Below are 17,043 nucleotides of genomic sequence, written 5' to 3'. Positions count from 1 at the left end.
GGACAACAGAAGTTCTTTTTTCAATAGATGTCTCCTCTGGTACCTGAGTTTACTAGTTTAAACCTTGTCATCAGGATTGCAGCCCAGAATCGATTCCTCTTCATCACTTACTCTGCAGGCAAAGGAATGTCTTTAGAGTTTGACTGTGTCACTTAGAGTCATTCAGTATATAAACAAAAGTTATGAGTAGAAATCTAAGTCTACAAGAACGCACTGCATGAATCACTCACTATCCCATATTCTTAACTGGTTTGCATTACTTTTCTACTTCTTATTTAATGAAGTTGTGAAGTTAGGTGAAGGCTGCCAGCTTAGCTAGATAGAATTTTGTAGATAATTCTGTCATTTGTAAATATTAATATAAGCCACAGACCTGTTCTCTTAAATGTGAAAAGACTGTATTGGATATTGAACTGAAAGAAAAATGTAACAACAGTGCACTCTGCTGTAAGAAAGCTGATAAGTCAAGCATTGTGAAATTCTTTGATCTAAAACTCGGAGCCGAGATGTCTAGAGGGAGGCATTCAGAGTTAATGGCTAGATTTTAGATGTATAATTTCTTTTATTGCTCTGGTGTCCTGACCAGCTGCAAGATCAAAAGGGCTATTAACATCTGAGTTTTTTTTTAGCGTGGGAACCAGAAAGAAATGATGTACTCTGAAATAAATCAGTGGTATTATGTTATCAATTTAAGGACAGAGAGTCTCAGAGCATTGAGCATTTGTCTTGAGAACATCCAACATTACCAGCACTGTCTTGCTCTATATGTAAGTGTATTTTAGAACTGTTTTCTCTTAGATATAGCTAGGAACTAGGAAAATTAGATTAGTCTTTTTTATGCATTGATGTCAGAACTTTTCTACTGTATTATTTTAAGTATTTCTCTGTGATCTCTGAACACTTGACTAGCACTGTGTAGTGAGAAGTATTGTGTTGTATTTTTATTATTTATTATTAAATATTTTTAAACCTTTCAACTGTGGCTGTTTTGTGTAGAGATAATTTAAGCTCTAGAGTACATTGCATGTATACAGTGATACTGGCCAAGCCACTCCAATAAGCCTTCACTGTTCACTTACCATTTGGATAATAATATTGCACAGTATAATTGGACACCCTTTCATAAGGGCCTTTTAGTGGCTGATAAATAGTGGGTGGTGGCAAGTGGTACGACCATATAGTCTGGGTAAAAGGAGCACAGCTGGAGAACCTGTGCCAGCCTTCCCTAGGAGTGTCTGTGTGGCTGTATATAACTGTTATCTCAAACTGTGTGTGTGTCAGCTACTTGGGCAGGGACATGAAGCACTGGTTGGACAGAAAGGGTGCTGGAGGTTTTAGATTGCCCACTAGACTGAGATCTGGACCCTATAGAAGTGCCAGTGGGGAGTCTTATTGGAGTCCTGGAGAGAAAGGGAGAAACCAGCCCAGACTGACTGTGATCTCTGTGTGCTCTTAAGGGAAGTTGCACTTTACTGTGTGTGTGTATTTATTATCCTTTCCCTATATGAACACCCCTCACTGGTGTTAGTGGTGAGGATTGAGGCTCCTTGATTGGTGGGCCAGTGCACCGCCATCACAGAAGGTATAATCAAGTGGGATTACTGCTTTTGGGATACCTTAATTCCTGCAAAACTGAAGATTTATCTTGTTAGTTAAAAATAAAATCTCTGTGTTGCATGCAGCCTTTGAGAACTTTTATGTATTAAGTTCAGTCTTTGATTATAGCAGTTTATTGTCAGTTCAAATGAGTTAATGAAACAGAAAGTAGGAACAACCATGTGATTACTAAAGCTAAAGAAAATGCAATGGCATGGAACATACTATATTATAATATAATATAAAAAAGGTTCTTGGGTACAGAGGATCGTAGTTTCAGATGTCAACTATACGGTCTATTAGCTTTCAAAAAGCTTGACTGCTCTAATCTCCTGTTGACATTTTCTGCTCCTTATATACATGTCAAAATTATTTTGAAGACTGTTAATGACAGACTTTTAACTGTAAGAGGAAGCTTATTCCTTAACAAAACTGAAAATGTGTTGTGTAATGTATCTGTCACTTTTTGGCTCCTTTTTGTTGATTTGTGACCTGTAATTGAAAATAATTAGAAAAAAGTAAAACTGAAGGAGAAGAGTGAATGTTAACAAGCCCCCCTGCAATCCACACCCCAACTATTTATATATAAAAGTGGAAGGTCCACATAGTTTGGAGAAATAGGAATGCTTCAAGGATCAGCCATCTCAATATATGCAGGTCCCCATTTTTGCACATTCAGTGTTGCTATTCCAGAGCTCACACTTATGAGTCTTGGAATTAAAAACTGTCACCTCATTTTTTTCTGTTATTAATATTAAGCTTTAGCATTAGGTTCCCCAGTCTATGTGTTAGCTCTCAAGTAGAAGAAAATCAGTTGTTGTCTTATAGATCAGACCAGGGTCATCTGTTAGTAACCTATAAGAATAAAGAACATGGGAATAATACTAGACAAGCAATCACATGCCCTGGGATTTAATAAGCAAATATTTCCGTGCAGGAATAGTGTAGCCATTCCTGGATGGAATATGGCCGCCGAGCGATCCAGTAAACAAGCCTGGAATGTGCACGAACCTGGCAACACTATTCTGCCATGGACATGACTGGATTATGCTAATGACTTCATTTGCTGTTTAAAACCATGCAAATGAGGTCAATTAGTGATCCAGTAAGCAGGCAGACATCTGTGGCAGAATAGTGTAGCATGCAGAAATGTTTTCGGCTACTAGCCGAATACATTTCTACAAAAATCAAAATGGAAGCATGACAGCTCAAACTAAAGCATGTATTCTAATTCGTAGGCATGCTAATGGCAAAATATATGACCATTGGCACAAAAAAGTGTTGCAAAGTTATAAAAATAAAAGTTTTTTGTTTTTGGATGATCTCAGCAGTTTAAGCATAGGGCAGCGGTGCGCAAACGGGAACGTTCCGAAAGTAAAAAAAAAATAAATATATGAGAAGGCAATTTTAAGTGAAATCTGCATTTTGCCATTATAGTCTGTGGCATGCAGAATCAAAACAATAGCAGGGAACAGTGGTTGCTAAGGGGAAAGGCTCTGGGGTAGTGTTGTAACTAGGGATTAAGGCAGTGGGGTATGCTAATGAGGGAAATTTACTGAATCACAAAAAGAAGCAAAGTGCCAAACTGCACCTAACTATGTATGTGCTGAGCAGCAGACATGAAAAGAGGGTGTGTCATGCTTGGTGTAAACACATTGAAGCTCCATGGCTCCCAGATGAGCTTAGCTAAACACAGCTAAGCAAGGGAGTGTGTCTGAGACTGTATTGACTTATTGCATAAAATGAATAGTGTGTTCTTGTCCAGTGGAGGGCCATTTCTCATTGTTTACCTTAGCTAAACAGGTTTGTGTGGCATGCACAGGGTCTAAAACAAAACAAAATAAAGAAATTAAACCCAGAAATAGCATGACTGTTTACATTTGAGCACCGGGTTTGCGAGGCGTGCCTCAGGGCTTAAAAGGGGTGGAAATGGGAAGGGTAAAAAGGAAAAAAAATGGAAATAGCAGAATACAAGCAATCAAGTGCAAATAACATAGCTGACAGGGGGAATACATCATGGTCAGCCAATCATACAGACAGTATCTGCAGCACAACAGTATAAGCTATGCAAACAACTTACAGTTTGTTTTTTCCCCACAAACTCTGCATCATTGGTGTACACATGTGGGGGAATTTTAACTGAAAACATGTTAGGGGCTGCCATTGCTTTGGTCCATCAGTATGTGCTAGAGGCAAGGGTGGTGAGGAGAATAATGCTGACAACCACCACAGACCGAGGAGGAGAAGAAGAGTGTTCAGACCCAGGGTAACTTACCAGGGGCTACATGATGTGGAGATAGTAGAGCACTACAGGGTGGACAGAGATATACTGCAGCAAATCATCAAGCTGTGCCAGCCTCAACTCATACCCAGAGCCAACAGAGGGGAACTCATCCCAGTGGATACCAAGGTATGTGCAGCCTTAAGAATACCAGCTACAGGTAGTTTCCAAAGACCTACTGGGGACATCATGGGGGTCTCACAGGCATCCACATCCAGGGTACTCCACCAGTTCCTGGATGCTATCCTACCACATGCTGGTGAGTACATTTACTTCCCCAACACCCGTGAGGAGAGGACCAGCAATATGCGTCTCTTCCACCATGTAGTAGAATACCTGGAGGTACTGGGTGTGATCGATTGCACACACATCCACATCAAAATACCACCCAATGAACAGGGTAGGATATACATAAACCACAATGGCTTCCTCTCCATCAACTGCCAGGTTGTGAATGTGTGTGCTGGCAGCCCTGGAAGCTATCACGACTTCCACATCTGGTATTCGTCACAGCTGTACCAGGTATTTGCCAGTGGGGACATCCTGCATGGCCATCTGGTAGGGGATGCTGGCTATGCACTGGAACTGTGGATGATGACACCCATCAGAAATGCACACCCACCCACTCAAGAATGCCATAATGAAGCACATGCATAAACCGGGATCATTACAGAGTGTATGTTTTGGATGCTCAAGTCACGGTTCCGCTGCCTTGACATATCTGGTGGAGCCTTGCAGTACTCTCCAGCCACATGTGCAGACATGTTCATAGTATGTGCTATGCTACACAATATGATCCTGCGGAAACAGCTGCAGCAGGAACAGCATGGGGCAAGGCCACACAGCCCCCCACCATTGGCAAGGTCCCCACAGGCACAGAGGGTCTCAGAAGAGGAAGTCCCTGAGCCTGATCCCGTAGGCAGACAGAGGTGTGCCCAGTATACCCAGGCCTTGGCAAAGAGGCAATGCATAGCACATACACTGACACTGTAGGGACCCAGGGGCAGACACCTCTCTCTGATTCCCACACACAGTAAAATGAATGACACACACCTCACATTACCTGTAACTTACCATGTATAGGCAGTGTAATGTGTGCACCATCCTCACAACTGTTGCAGGCACAAGGTAAGTCAGTCTTCTTAAAAATAAATTAATGGATTACTATGTTTTAGTAACATAGCTATGGTAATGCTACATGCATGCAAGGGAATGGGGTAGCCTACTGGGATAGGAGCAGACAACTGATAGCTATGTGGGACACCAGGAAATGTCTGCAAAATACTGTCTTCCCCACACTATGCAGTATCATTTAAGGTGACAAATCCCACTGCAGTATATGTGGGGGGGGGGCGACTAAGGGGGGCTCACAGGTCACCTGCATGGATGTCACTGTGGGGATCCCATACTCACCCCCAGACTCACACAGCAAGTCAGCCATAGAAAACCATAAAGGAATGTCTGGAAAGGCACACAAATGGTGACAATGATGGAACACCTCCCTACAGACTTTCACACTGATATCACAGCAGGCCTTGCATTTGCAGTAAGGCTCTGAAGGGTAAGAAGTCTGAAACTCAATTGTATGCCAGTACAATCTAACCTGTGGTCTCTAGTGATATGCCTCTATTCTCCATGACAGGGCACAATACTATGCTAAATGGAAACAAAATCTAATCTCAGTCCTGGCAAATGTAAAAGTGTGTGTGTGTGTGTGTGTGTGTGTGTGTGTGTGTGTGTGTGTGTGTGTGTGTGTGTGTGTGTGTGTATGTATTTCTGTGTCTGTAGGTTAACAATTTTGAGCCCATTTATACCCAGTACACTTGCCATTGCCCTACCTTAGCAGTCCTGCTGATGTCAGTGACCTTAGAAGTACCTTTGAGCAGCCTACAGCCCTACAAGCTCTGTGGTGCTTACAATAATTGTGTAACACTGTAGTACAAATAACTAATTAGGCAGAGATTCTCATCTCAGTCCTGGCAAATGTAAAAGTGTTTGTGTGTGCGTGTGGCTGTAGGTTAATGATTTTGAGCCTGTTTATACCCAGTACACTTGCCATTGCCCTACTTTAGCAGTCTTGCTGATGTCAGTCACCTTAGAAGTACCTTTGAGCAGCCTACAGCCCTATAAGCTCTGTGGCACGTGCGATAATTTCATAACACCATAGTACAAATGACTAGTTAGGCAGGGTTTCTAATCTCACTCCTGGCAAATGTAAAAGTTTGTATGTCTGTAGGTTAAAGATTTTGAGCCCATTTACACCCAGTACACTTGCCATTGCCTGACTTTACCAGTCCTGCTGAAGTCAGTGACCTTAGAAGTACCTTTGGGCAGCCTACAGCCCAACAAGCTCTGTGGCACAATGCAATAATTGCGTAACACTATAGTACAAGTAACTAGTTAGGGAAGGGTTCTAATCTCAGTCCTAACAAATGTGTGTGTGAGTGTATTTGTGTGTGTAAGTGTGTATATGTGTAGGTTAAAGTATTTCCTGGCCTCTCTCACCCAGTACATCACCCATTGCCTTACTTTACAAGGGCCAGTAATGTTCCACACCTTAGAAGTACCTTGGGACACCCTTCACTCTATAAGCTTTGTGGTGCATGCGATACATGCAAAACACTGTAGTAGCAGTACCTAGATAAGTAGGGGTTCTAGTCTCAGTCCTGGGAAATCTGTGTTCGTGTGAACCATATCCATTGGGGGTGGGTTTTGCAGTTTCTTTACTGTTGCCCACCCAGTATACATCCCAGTGTCCATTTTACAAGGCCCACTGTTGTTATCCACTATAGAGGTAACTGTAAGACACTCTGCAGCCCTTTAAGCTCTGTGCCATGTGCCATAACTATGTGACAGTATGGAATAAATAACAAGATAGGTGGACCTTCTAATCCTTGGATACCATTCCCCAATCAGGAATCATAGACAAACACACTCAGCTAGGCATCAACTCCTATATCACTAGGTAGCTTGCAAACTGGCTTACAGAGAGAACCCACAGTGCGAAAGCAGTGGACTCCATGTCAGACTGCCAACCAATCATGAGTGGAGTCCCACAAGGTTTTGTCCTGGGTCCCCTTGTGTTCGGGATCTACACCTCTGAAGTCCTGCCCAACACACAGGGACTCTGGCTGACAATGTTCGCTGATGACTGCAAGGTGGGTGATATTATTACCTCCCCACATGATGACATCCTGCACAAAGGCCTCACTGAGACCTATAACTAGTGTCAGAACCCTGGACTCTAGCTCAATGCCAGAAAATGTGCCAACATCCCCTTTGGGAACAACATGGTTCCCATGAATTACCACACTAATGGTAGTTCACTGAACACTGAAGTCATTATGAAAGAAGTGGTAACACAGGTTGACAGTGAGCTCTCTGTTGACCACTATAGGGCCACTGTGTTCAGAAAGTCCTTCTATGTGGCGCATCTAATTACTAAGGGTGTTGCATCCAGGAAGTAAGAGGTCATTGTCTCCCTCTTCTCTCCCCTCATTAGGCCAATCAATGAGTACAGTGGCCCATTTGGCATATACCTCACTGGACACCTGCAACAACTGGAGAGGCTGCAAATGTACCTCACAAAGAGAATCCTAGGCCTTAACACTTGCCCTATATGGACAGACTCCAACAACTTTAACTATTCTCTGTCTCATATTGGTTACTTAGAGGCGATCTCTGCCTGACTTACCAAACCATGTCTGGCGCAGCTCTGTCAGGAATGCTACATCTAAAGAACCCAATCCATCCACACCACATATCCTAGAGACCTCAATCCCATTTCCACAATCAACAGAACATGCTGGAGGGACAGGCTCATAACCCAGAGACTGCCAATGCTATGTAATAGACTTCACATACATGTCAAGCAGAGCACCTCTCTGGCCCTCTTCAAGAGAAATCTGGATGCGTGGATGGGGAATAGAAATCACACTCTGGGGATCACTCCAGTGGCTATACTCATTAGACACACTGGGGACTATTGTCAGGTGGCACGATGCCAGGGTATTCCCATGTGCCAGGCTTGTAAAGGCTCCATGGCCATTTGCCTAGTACACACCTATGAACCTATGGATCTCAGTACTGTCAAACGCGTGTGTGTGCATTAGTGTGTATAAAAGTGTTTGTGAGTGTGTAAACATGTGGGCAAAAGTAGTTTGAGGCCCTTCTTACCCAGTACACCTACCATTGCCATACCTCACAATGGTTGGTGATGTTATTCCCTATATAGGTACCTTAAGACACTCTTCACCCTATAAGCTTCATGGTGCATGCGATAACTGCATAACACTATAGTACCAATGACTATAGAGGTAGGGGTTCTAGTCTGAGTCCTGGTAAATTTGTGTGTGTAAGTGTTTGTGTGTACATTTGTAGGATACATCATTTTGAGGCCTCACTCTCCCAGTACACTGCCCATTGCCATACTTTACAAGGGCTGGTGATGTTGTTCACCTTAGAAGAACTGTGGGACACTCTTCACACTATAAGCTCCGTAGTGCCTGTGTTAAATGCATAACACTGTATTAGCAATAACTAGATAGGTAGGGGTTCTAATCTCAGTCCTGGAAAGTGTGTGTGTGTGTGTGTGTGTGTGTGTGTGTGTGTGTGTGTGTGTGTGTGTGTGTGTGTGTGTGTGAGAGAGAGAACTCTATCCTGTGTATGTCTCTGAATGAGCACTATATCCACTGGGGGTGCGAGATTTAAATTTTAGGCTTTGGTACTCCCAGTACACGTCCCAAGGTCCACTTTACAAGGCCTGCTGTCTTCATCAACCATACAGGTATCTGCTGACACTCTTCAGCCCAATAAGCCCTGTGCCATGTGCAGGAACTATGTAACAGTACGGACTGACTAACAGAAGATTGGGTGAAGATAGATGAAGGCTGCCAGCCTAGCCAGATATAATTTTGTAAATAATTTAGTCATCTGTAAATATTAATGTAAACCACAGGCTTGTTGTCTTAAATGGTAAAATAGTGTTACATGTGGAACTGGACAAATGTAACAACAGTGCACTCTGCTGACCAAGTAAAGCATGTTGTGACCCTTTGATGTTAGGACTTGAAGCCAGTGAGTCTAGAGTGGGGCATCCTGCCTATTGCTTTAAGGCCAGAGTTATTGGCCAGAATTTGCATGCATAAATGACCTCTATTGCCCTGGTTTCTGCCCAGAGGTGAAGAATGTAAATGTAGTTTCTGTTAGCCTGGGAACCCAGGGAAGTGTGACAAATGATGTAATGTAACCCAGGGAAGTATGAAGAATAATGTAATGTGAACCAGGAATGTGATTTTAAAAACCGAGAGAATCTGAGAACATTAAGCATTTTTGTCTTGACCATCCAACTCATCAGCACTGTCTTGCTCGATATGTAAGTTTATCTTAGACTTGTGTTTTCTCTTAGAAATAGCTACAAACTAGAAAGATTAGACTGTTTTTCTGTGATGTCAGAACTGTACTACTGAATTATTTTAAATATTTTTCTGTGATCTCTTAACTCTTGACTAGCACTGTGTAGTAAAAGTGTTTTGACTATTTGTTATTAAATATTTTTAAACCCTTTCAACTGTGGCTGTTTTGTAGAGTTAATTTAAGTTCTTTAGAGTACTTGCATGCTTTTGGTAAAATTGTGCAAAGCCACTTCAATAGCTTTAGCCTTGGGCTATACTACCAATTGGATAATAATATTGAACAGTAATAATTGGAAACCCTTTTAAGGGCCTTTGAGTAGCTGATAAATATTAGTGGGTGGTGGCATCTGGTACTACAGTATAGTCTGTAAAAAAGGGGCACAGCTGGAGAACCTGTGCCAGCCTTACCCAGGAGTGTCTGTGTGGTTGTATAAACTATTCTCAAAGTGTGTATGCATGTGTGTGTGTGTGTGTGTGTGTGTGTGTGTGTGTGTGTGTGTGTGTGTGTGTGTGTGTGTGTGTGTGTGTGTGTGTGTGAGCTACTTGGGCAGGGACACGAAGCACTGGTTGGACAGAGAGGGTGCTGGAGGTTTTAGCTTGCCCACTAGGCTGAGATCTGGACCCTATAGCTGTGCCAGTGGTGAGTCTTCTTGGGGACCTGGAGAGCAAGGGAGCAACCAGCCCAGGACTGACTGTGATCTCTGTGTGCTTTTAAAGGACAACAATGGGATATTAAAGCAGATTGCTCAACCTGCTGGCTCTTTTATCCCTGTTCATTGATACAGCCTCTAAAAATCACCCATGCAGCTTTAAAAACTAATCCACTCAACTATTTTCCCTGTTAGGCTTCCTACCTTTCCATACTGTTTTACTTTCACTTTGAAAACCAAGTTGAAAAACCTCTAGCTGGCTCTGAAATGATGATGTCACATCTGAGAGAGCTCTTGATCTAGCTACCGGGATGTTTCCTCCCCCAAAGTGATGTAATCCCCACCTGATTTGCATGCTATATAGAAGAGCCAGTGAACCCCCCACATTGTGATGTCAGAGCTGCCTTGCCCACCTCACCCTTAACCTAGCAAAAATGTCAAACTATAATCTCACTTTTCTGAAGAGCCCTACCAATATGTGACAAAGTACAGACAGAAGCACAGTAACGGCTGCAAAAACTAAGAGCATAAATTTGCAATGACCATGCGTAGACGTTAATTGCATGTTTTTACATAAGAAGCAGATGTTCATCACAATTAATTGACAACACTACATCAGATTACAAGAAGTATGCAATACTGTAATTTTCTTAGATTACTACTTAAAAAAGCATGTGGGTGCTGTCATGCAAGTCTCTGAAATATTTTGTGTTTATAGTGCATCATTTGTTAGCTATTTAACCAAACAGGAAGGAAAAATAAGTGGGAGTTTGATGCTTTGCAAAACAGTGATTATTCCCAGTGCTATGGAGCTTGGTTCTATATTTGACAGGAGGAGTGCAACAAAAAAGGTCTCCCACTGTAAGGAAGGAAAGGCTGACAAGAAAACAGTACATTGTTCTGGTCACCTGCTGTGAGCTGTCAATCACATGCAGATAATGGGTCAAATTACCCTTAGCTCTTTGACAGCTAGGGAAGGTAGGTGTGAAGGGGAGGGGGGATACTTTGAAGAACTAGATTTCAGCCTTCAAAAAGGAAATCAAGTTAGAATTTCTAAGAAGAAAGAGCAATAAACTGCACTTTTCAATTCTGTTCTGTAGCATTTGCACTGCTTGTGTTTGAAGTAGTCATTGAAAAAGGATAAAATTTTAACCAAAAGTAGGTGACTATAACATAGCAGTGAATGCCTGTAAAATCAGTGCACTGACATGAGCTTTAGGGAAAACATGACAGATCTGATGCAATTGTTTGGAGACAAACAATGCATTCTGGGATACTTAGAGGCAGACTAAACAATCAGAATTATTTCAAGATGCCAGACCCCATGTGGTCAGAGTCAGAAATTGCATATAAAAATATCTACAAAGCTCTAAATAGACCCTGAGTGGTGTTAAAATGTAGGAAACATCAAACCATGATGAAATAAACATTTCTTGAGTCTGTGGGTGCAGTTGTCCTTTAAGGTAAATTGTACATTACTGTGTGTATTTGTTATCCTTTCTTCCTATATGAGACACCCCTCACTGGAGTTAGTGGTGAGGATTGAGGCTCCTTGATTGCTGGGCCAGGGCACGGGCATCACAGGCTGCTAATCTCAGTCCTGGCAAATGTGTGTATGAGTGTATTTGTGTGTGTAAGTCTGTATAACTCTAGGTTCGAGTATTTTGGGTCCATTCACACCCAGTAAATCACCCATTGCCATACTTTACCAGGCCTGGTGATGTTGTTCACCTTAGAATTGCCTTGGGACTCTCCTCACCCTGTAAGCTTTGTGGTGCATGCGATAAATGCATAGCACTGTATTAGCAGTAACTAGATAGGTAGTGGTTCTAATCTCAGTCCTGGCAAATGTGTGTATATGTGTGTGTAAGAACAGTATTCTGTGTGTGTTTGAGTGAGAACTATACCCATTGGGTGGTCATGATTTACAATTTTAGGCCATAGTACTCCCAGTGCATGTCCCAAGGCCCACTTTGCAAAGGCCGCTGTTCACATCCACCATAGAGGTATTTGTGGATACTCTTCAGCTCTATAAGCCCCGTGCCATGTGCAGCAACTATGTAGCAGTATGGAATGAATAACATGATAGGCAGGGCTGCTAATGTCAGTACTGGCACTTGTGTGTGTAGACTCATAGGTGACAGTCTAATGAGTCCTTCCACACTCAGTACCTCCCATTGCCATACCTCACAAGGGCATGTGATGTTATTCACTTTACAAGTACCTTGGAACAGTCATCACACTATTAGTTCTGTGCCACCTGTGATAACCAAATAACACTGGAGTACCACAAACCAGATGGGTAGGGGTTCCAAACCCAACACTGGCAACTGTGATCCTGTGTGTGTGTTTGTGTGTGCGTGTGTGTGTGTGTGTGTGTGTGTGTGTGTGTGTGTGTGTGTGTGTGTGTGTGTGTGTGTGTGTGTGAGAGTGTGACTGTGTGTGTGGGAGCAATATTCTCTGTGTGTCTGGTCAACACAATATCCTCTGGGGGTGTGGGTTTTACCAATCTGAGGTGTGTTCCACCCACTATGCTTACCATTGTCCACTTTACAAGGGCTGCTGACATCAACCACCATAGACTTACCTGTATACACACTTCAGTCCTATAGGCTCTGTTGCACATGCAATAACTGTTACAGAGACCTGGTAAATGTGTACATGTACAGCTGTACCTCAGGTCTGACACGGTCGATGTGTTTCCACTCTGCCATACGCCATGTTGGTAATGTCTGCAGGGCCGCAGCCTTCAGACACACAGACATCTGGCATACAAACAGAATACAGCATGTCAGACTACATTCAGTCAGCAGTACTAACAGCAATAATGCATCATGGCTAATAAGGTATATACACTTTTATGTGTACCCATAACAAATGCAGGTAGACAGCACCTTACACAGCATTACATAGCTACACTGTACTATATTCACCTGTGCATCAGACCCATATTACCATGTCCCTGCATCAATGGTATGGATGACAGGGATGTGGCACATGTATCATCATATGCACAGGGTGTTGTGTGGGTTTGCAAGAGGCCTAGGCTGGGCCATACAGTTGACATCATGTGTGTGTGTTTGGTGGGTATTCTATAAATGGGCTGTGCAGAGGTGCTGTGTGTATCTGGAGGTGACCTGCCTGTGATACAGATGTGTGTGTGTGTATGTATGCACACAGTCATGCCATGTGGCTGCCCTACACATGAGTATGTTGGACAGCTGTGGACGATACATGGCAGGGTGTACTGTTCACCATCTCTGGCCATGGACTCAGGAACTGGTCCTGCCAGTCATCTCACTGGCACCACCAGGCCCAAGGCTCGATGCAGTACTGCTTCCCGATGGTGACTGCTGTCTCCTAGATCCATGTCCATGATGGGACCCACCAGGACCACGTGCCCATGGCCTGCTCCATTGTGGTGTGGACAGCACCCCCCTTCAGAAATGCTGGTAGTGCCACTACGGGAGTGTGAAGGTGTATGTCCCTGTAGACTCTCAGCTGATGTTGGTGCTGACTACATCCACGTGGCTGATGCCCATCTCCTACCACATGCTCTAGCACAGACATGCCATGGTCAAGGATTCCCAAGGTCTCACCCCACCATCTATTCATGACCTCAGTATTTTGATATGTGGCCTCAACAAGGTCATGTATGCTGCCACGTAAGCCAGGAAAAGTTGTATCCAAGATTGTGAGTGTTTGTCTGGTGTTGCATTCACTATGTGCCTGTGCATTCATGACAGCCCGAAAAATGCATCTGGTGACACCTGCTGTGGTAGTTGTGACAGCGGCTTGACAGGCAGCGATCCCCCTTCAAGCACTCCTGTCCATCTGCCTGTGTGGGACTTCACCTGCACTCTGGCTATGGCTAGTGGCTACACTCACATTTGCCATAGTCACCATACTAGCCTGTACCATGCCACCACCTGCCAACTGTCCATTATCTGTGGCTGCTGGGGATGGGGTATGTATGGGCATTGTCACTGTGTGTGGGGACATTGTGGATGACTCTGGGATGACAACTGATGGCACAGATACAGCCCCTGACAACTCCACTTGTGCTCCACTATGACCACCATCATTGTCAGAGTCTGCAGAGACACCTGTGAGGGGAAGACAACATATGTAAATTAATACCTGCACTATAAGGTTTGCTGGTATGTACACACACCCACACACACACACACACACACACACACACACACACACACACACACACACACATACAGGTGAGGTGGCATAAATGCATTACACAGACCTCACAATAGCCAACTGGTGACATTCACGACACAGTCAGACTACAACATACACACTCTGGACAGGCCCTCAACATTATGCATTGCAGCCCTTTCCACTTAATGTTACTACTAATATACACTTCTGGAATATGTGAGTAGTGTTAGTAGGCAATGGGCCTTCACTTAGCACACACTGCAGCCATGTACACATTATTGCTGCTCACCTGTATAGCACAGTGGCAACTCGTACAAAACATACCTCTCAACTGTACAGAGTTTCACTGAATGTATAGATGTGTGGCTCATATTTTTGGTCTGTTCCTCATAAATCCTGTGCTTGTCTGACACATTACTGGGATGATCTGAGGGTTGGCATCAATAATTAATGACATAAGTTGAGTTTCCCACTTCAAAACCTGCAGTAAATGTATGTTAAAACAAAACCGGTTACTCTAACAACCTTCTAAGTTTACAGTTGATATAATAAGAGTACACACTCCTGTTAACATGCCAGTTTTTTCTGATATATAACATGAGACCACATAAATCATGTCATAATGTTTCTCACCTTTAATGTGACATATAACCTGTGCAATCCAACTGAAGAACAAACACATTGGTTAGGGGTTACATATAGAAAATGAAATACGTACAATAGGCTGGTTGCATGAGTGTGCACACCCTTAAATTAATACTTTGTTAAAGCACATTTTGATTTAATTACAGCAGTCAGTCCTCTTGGGAAGGTGTCTATCAGCATGGCACATCTTGACTTAGCAATATTTGCACACTCTCCCTTGCAGAAGCCCTCCAACTCTGTCAGACTGTGAGGGCATCTCTTGTGCACAGCCCTCTTCAGGACACCCCACAGTTTTTCGATTGAATTTAGGTGTGGACTCTGGCTTGGCCATTCCAAAACATTGACTTGACTTCTGGTGAAGCCATTCTTTTTTTGATTTGGATGTATGGTTTGGGTCATTGTCATGTGGAAAGATGACATTCCTCTTCATCTACAGCTTTCTAGCAGACACCTGAAGATTTTAGGCAAAAAGGGACTGGTATTTAGAACTGTTCATAATCTCCTCCACCTTGGCTAAAGGCCCACTTCCAGCATATTGACAGCAACCCCAAAGCAGGACACTGCCATCACCATGCTTCATTGTGGGGATGGTGTTCGTTGGTGATGCACAGTGTTGTTATTGCGCCAAACAAACCTTTTCAAATTATGGACAAACCTTGCAACCTTGGTCTCATTACACCATAATACATTTTCCCTCATGCTTTTGGGAGACCTGATATATTGTTCTTGAGAATTTAGTCAGACCTGGATGTTGTTCTGTGTGAGAAAAGGCTTCCATCTTCCAACCCTACCCCATAGGCCAGACATGTGGAGAATACTGGAGATTGTTGTCACATGTAGTACACAACCAGTACCTGCCAGAGATTCCTTCAACTCCTTTAGTGTTGCAGTAGGTCTCCTGGCAGCCTCCCTGACCAGTTTGGGTCATGTCTTTCAACACATTTGGAGGGATGTCCTCTTTGCAATGTCACTTATGCCCCATTTCTTCACCACCTTTTGATGACTGTCATCACTGTGTTCCATGGTATATGCAATGCTGTGGAAATGTTTTTGTACCCTTCTCCGGGCTGATACCTTTCAACAATTACATCCTTTTGATACTTTGTAAGCTCTGTATGAACCATGGCTGTTGCTGTAGCAGGCAACTGGGTAAATGTCAGGAAAATCATAGTAGGACATCTGACCATTATTTTGTGATAATCAAAGAGTTTCTGTAATTGATGGCAGGTGTGTACCCAAGAAGATGTAATGTTGTAATTATATCAAAAGCTACTTCAACACAATATTAGCTTCAGCCCATGCACACTTATGCATCTAGCTTATTGTAAGTTTTTTATTTGTCATAATTGTTCCCCTAACAGATCTGTTTGTTTTACAATTGAATTGTACAAGGTATAGGTCACATTAAGGTTGGAAGAGTTTGGAAATGTTTTATAGTGGTCTCATTTTTGTATATCAGAAATACCTGGCATTTTAACAGGGGTGTGTACACCTTTTATATGCACTGTATAAGACTAATTTTAAAATATGTCCCTTTGTCCCCCCATTTTGTCAGTTTTTGTCCAAATGTCTTGCAATGACAGGTTGTGAGGTATGCTACAGATGTGTTACATCTCCTGCAAATAGGCCTCTGTGATGACCACTGTGATGCAATGCAGTTAACCTCACCAAAAGTGAACATGCACATATCGCAATATGGCTGACAGTAACAGTTGTGTGCATGGTAACATGCATGACCCTAACATGCCCGGGGTACTGGTGAGCCACAAAAGGACAATCCCATACTCATTGGCTTCAGGCTGCTGTCCCACATCCAGACCTGAGGGACCTATGTAGTTGTGGGGGAGAGGTATTGTCAGCAGACTCACATGTGGCATTAGTACAAGATGAATGCTACTTTTCTGCACATGTACAGCACAAGCTTTGATAATACACAATGCGCTGTCCTTCACCATAGATGTGTACTTGTGTGCATTACAAAACCCCACCTACAAATGCAGTTTGACCTGACATATGCATTTAGATACTCTACAGAATCAAGTATGACTGTGACAGTATTCAATTGATGTGCACTGGGGCCTTACCTGGCCACTCCTTGCCTGTTGCCTGGGTGCCACCCACCTCCACGACTTGTGTTTGTTGGCTTGCCTGTCATCCCACAGGGTGGTTCGCTCCCACAGATTGTGTTGGCCATGGCCAAACATCACCCCATGGTACTGGATGATGGCATCCATGATGGCTGCATTTTCGGCTGCAGTATATGCTGGTTGTTTTTGCCACT

The sequence above is a fragment of the Protopterus annectens genome, chromosome 3.part1 (genome assembly GCF_019279795.1).
Source record: "Protopterus annectens isolate FY-2018-M chromosome 3.part1, PAN1.0, whole genome shotgun sequence".
NCBI lineage: Eukaryota > Metazoa > Chordata > Ceratodontiformes > Protopteridae > Protopterus > Protopterus annectens.
The sequence above is the reverse complement of the archived record's forward strand: the minus strand, read 5'-3'. Positions refer to the sequence as shown.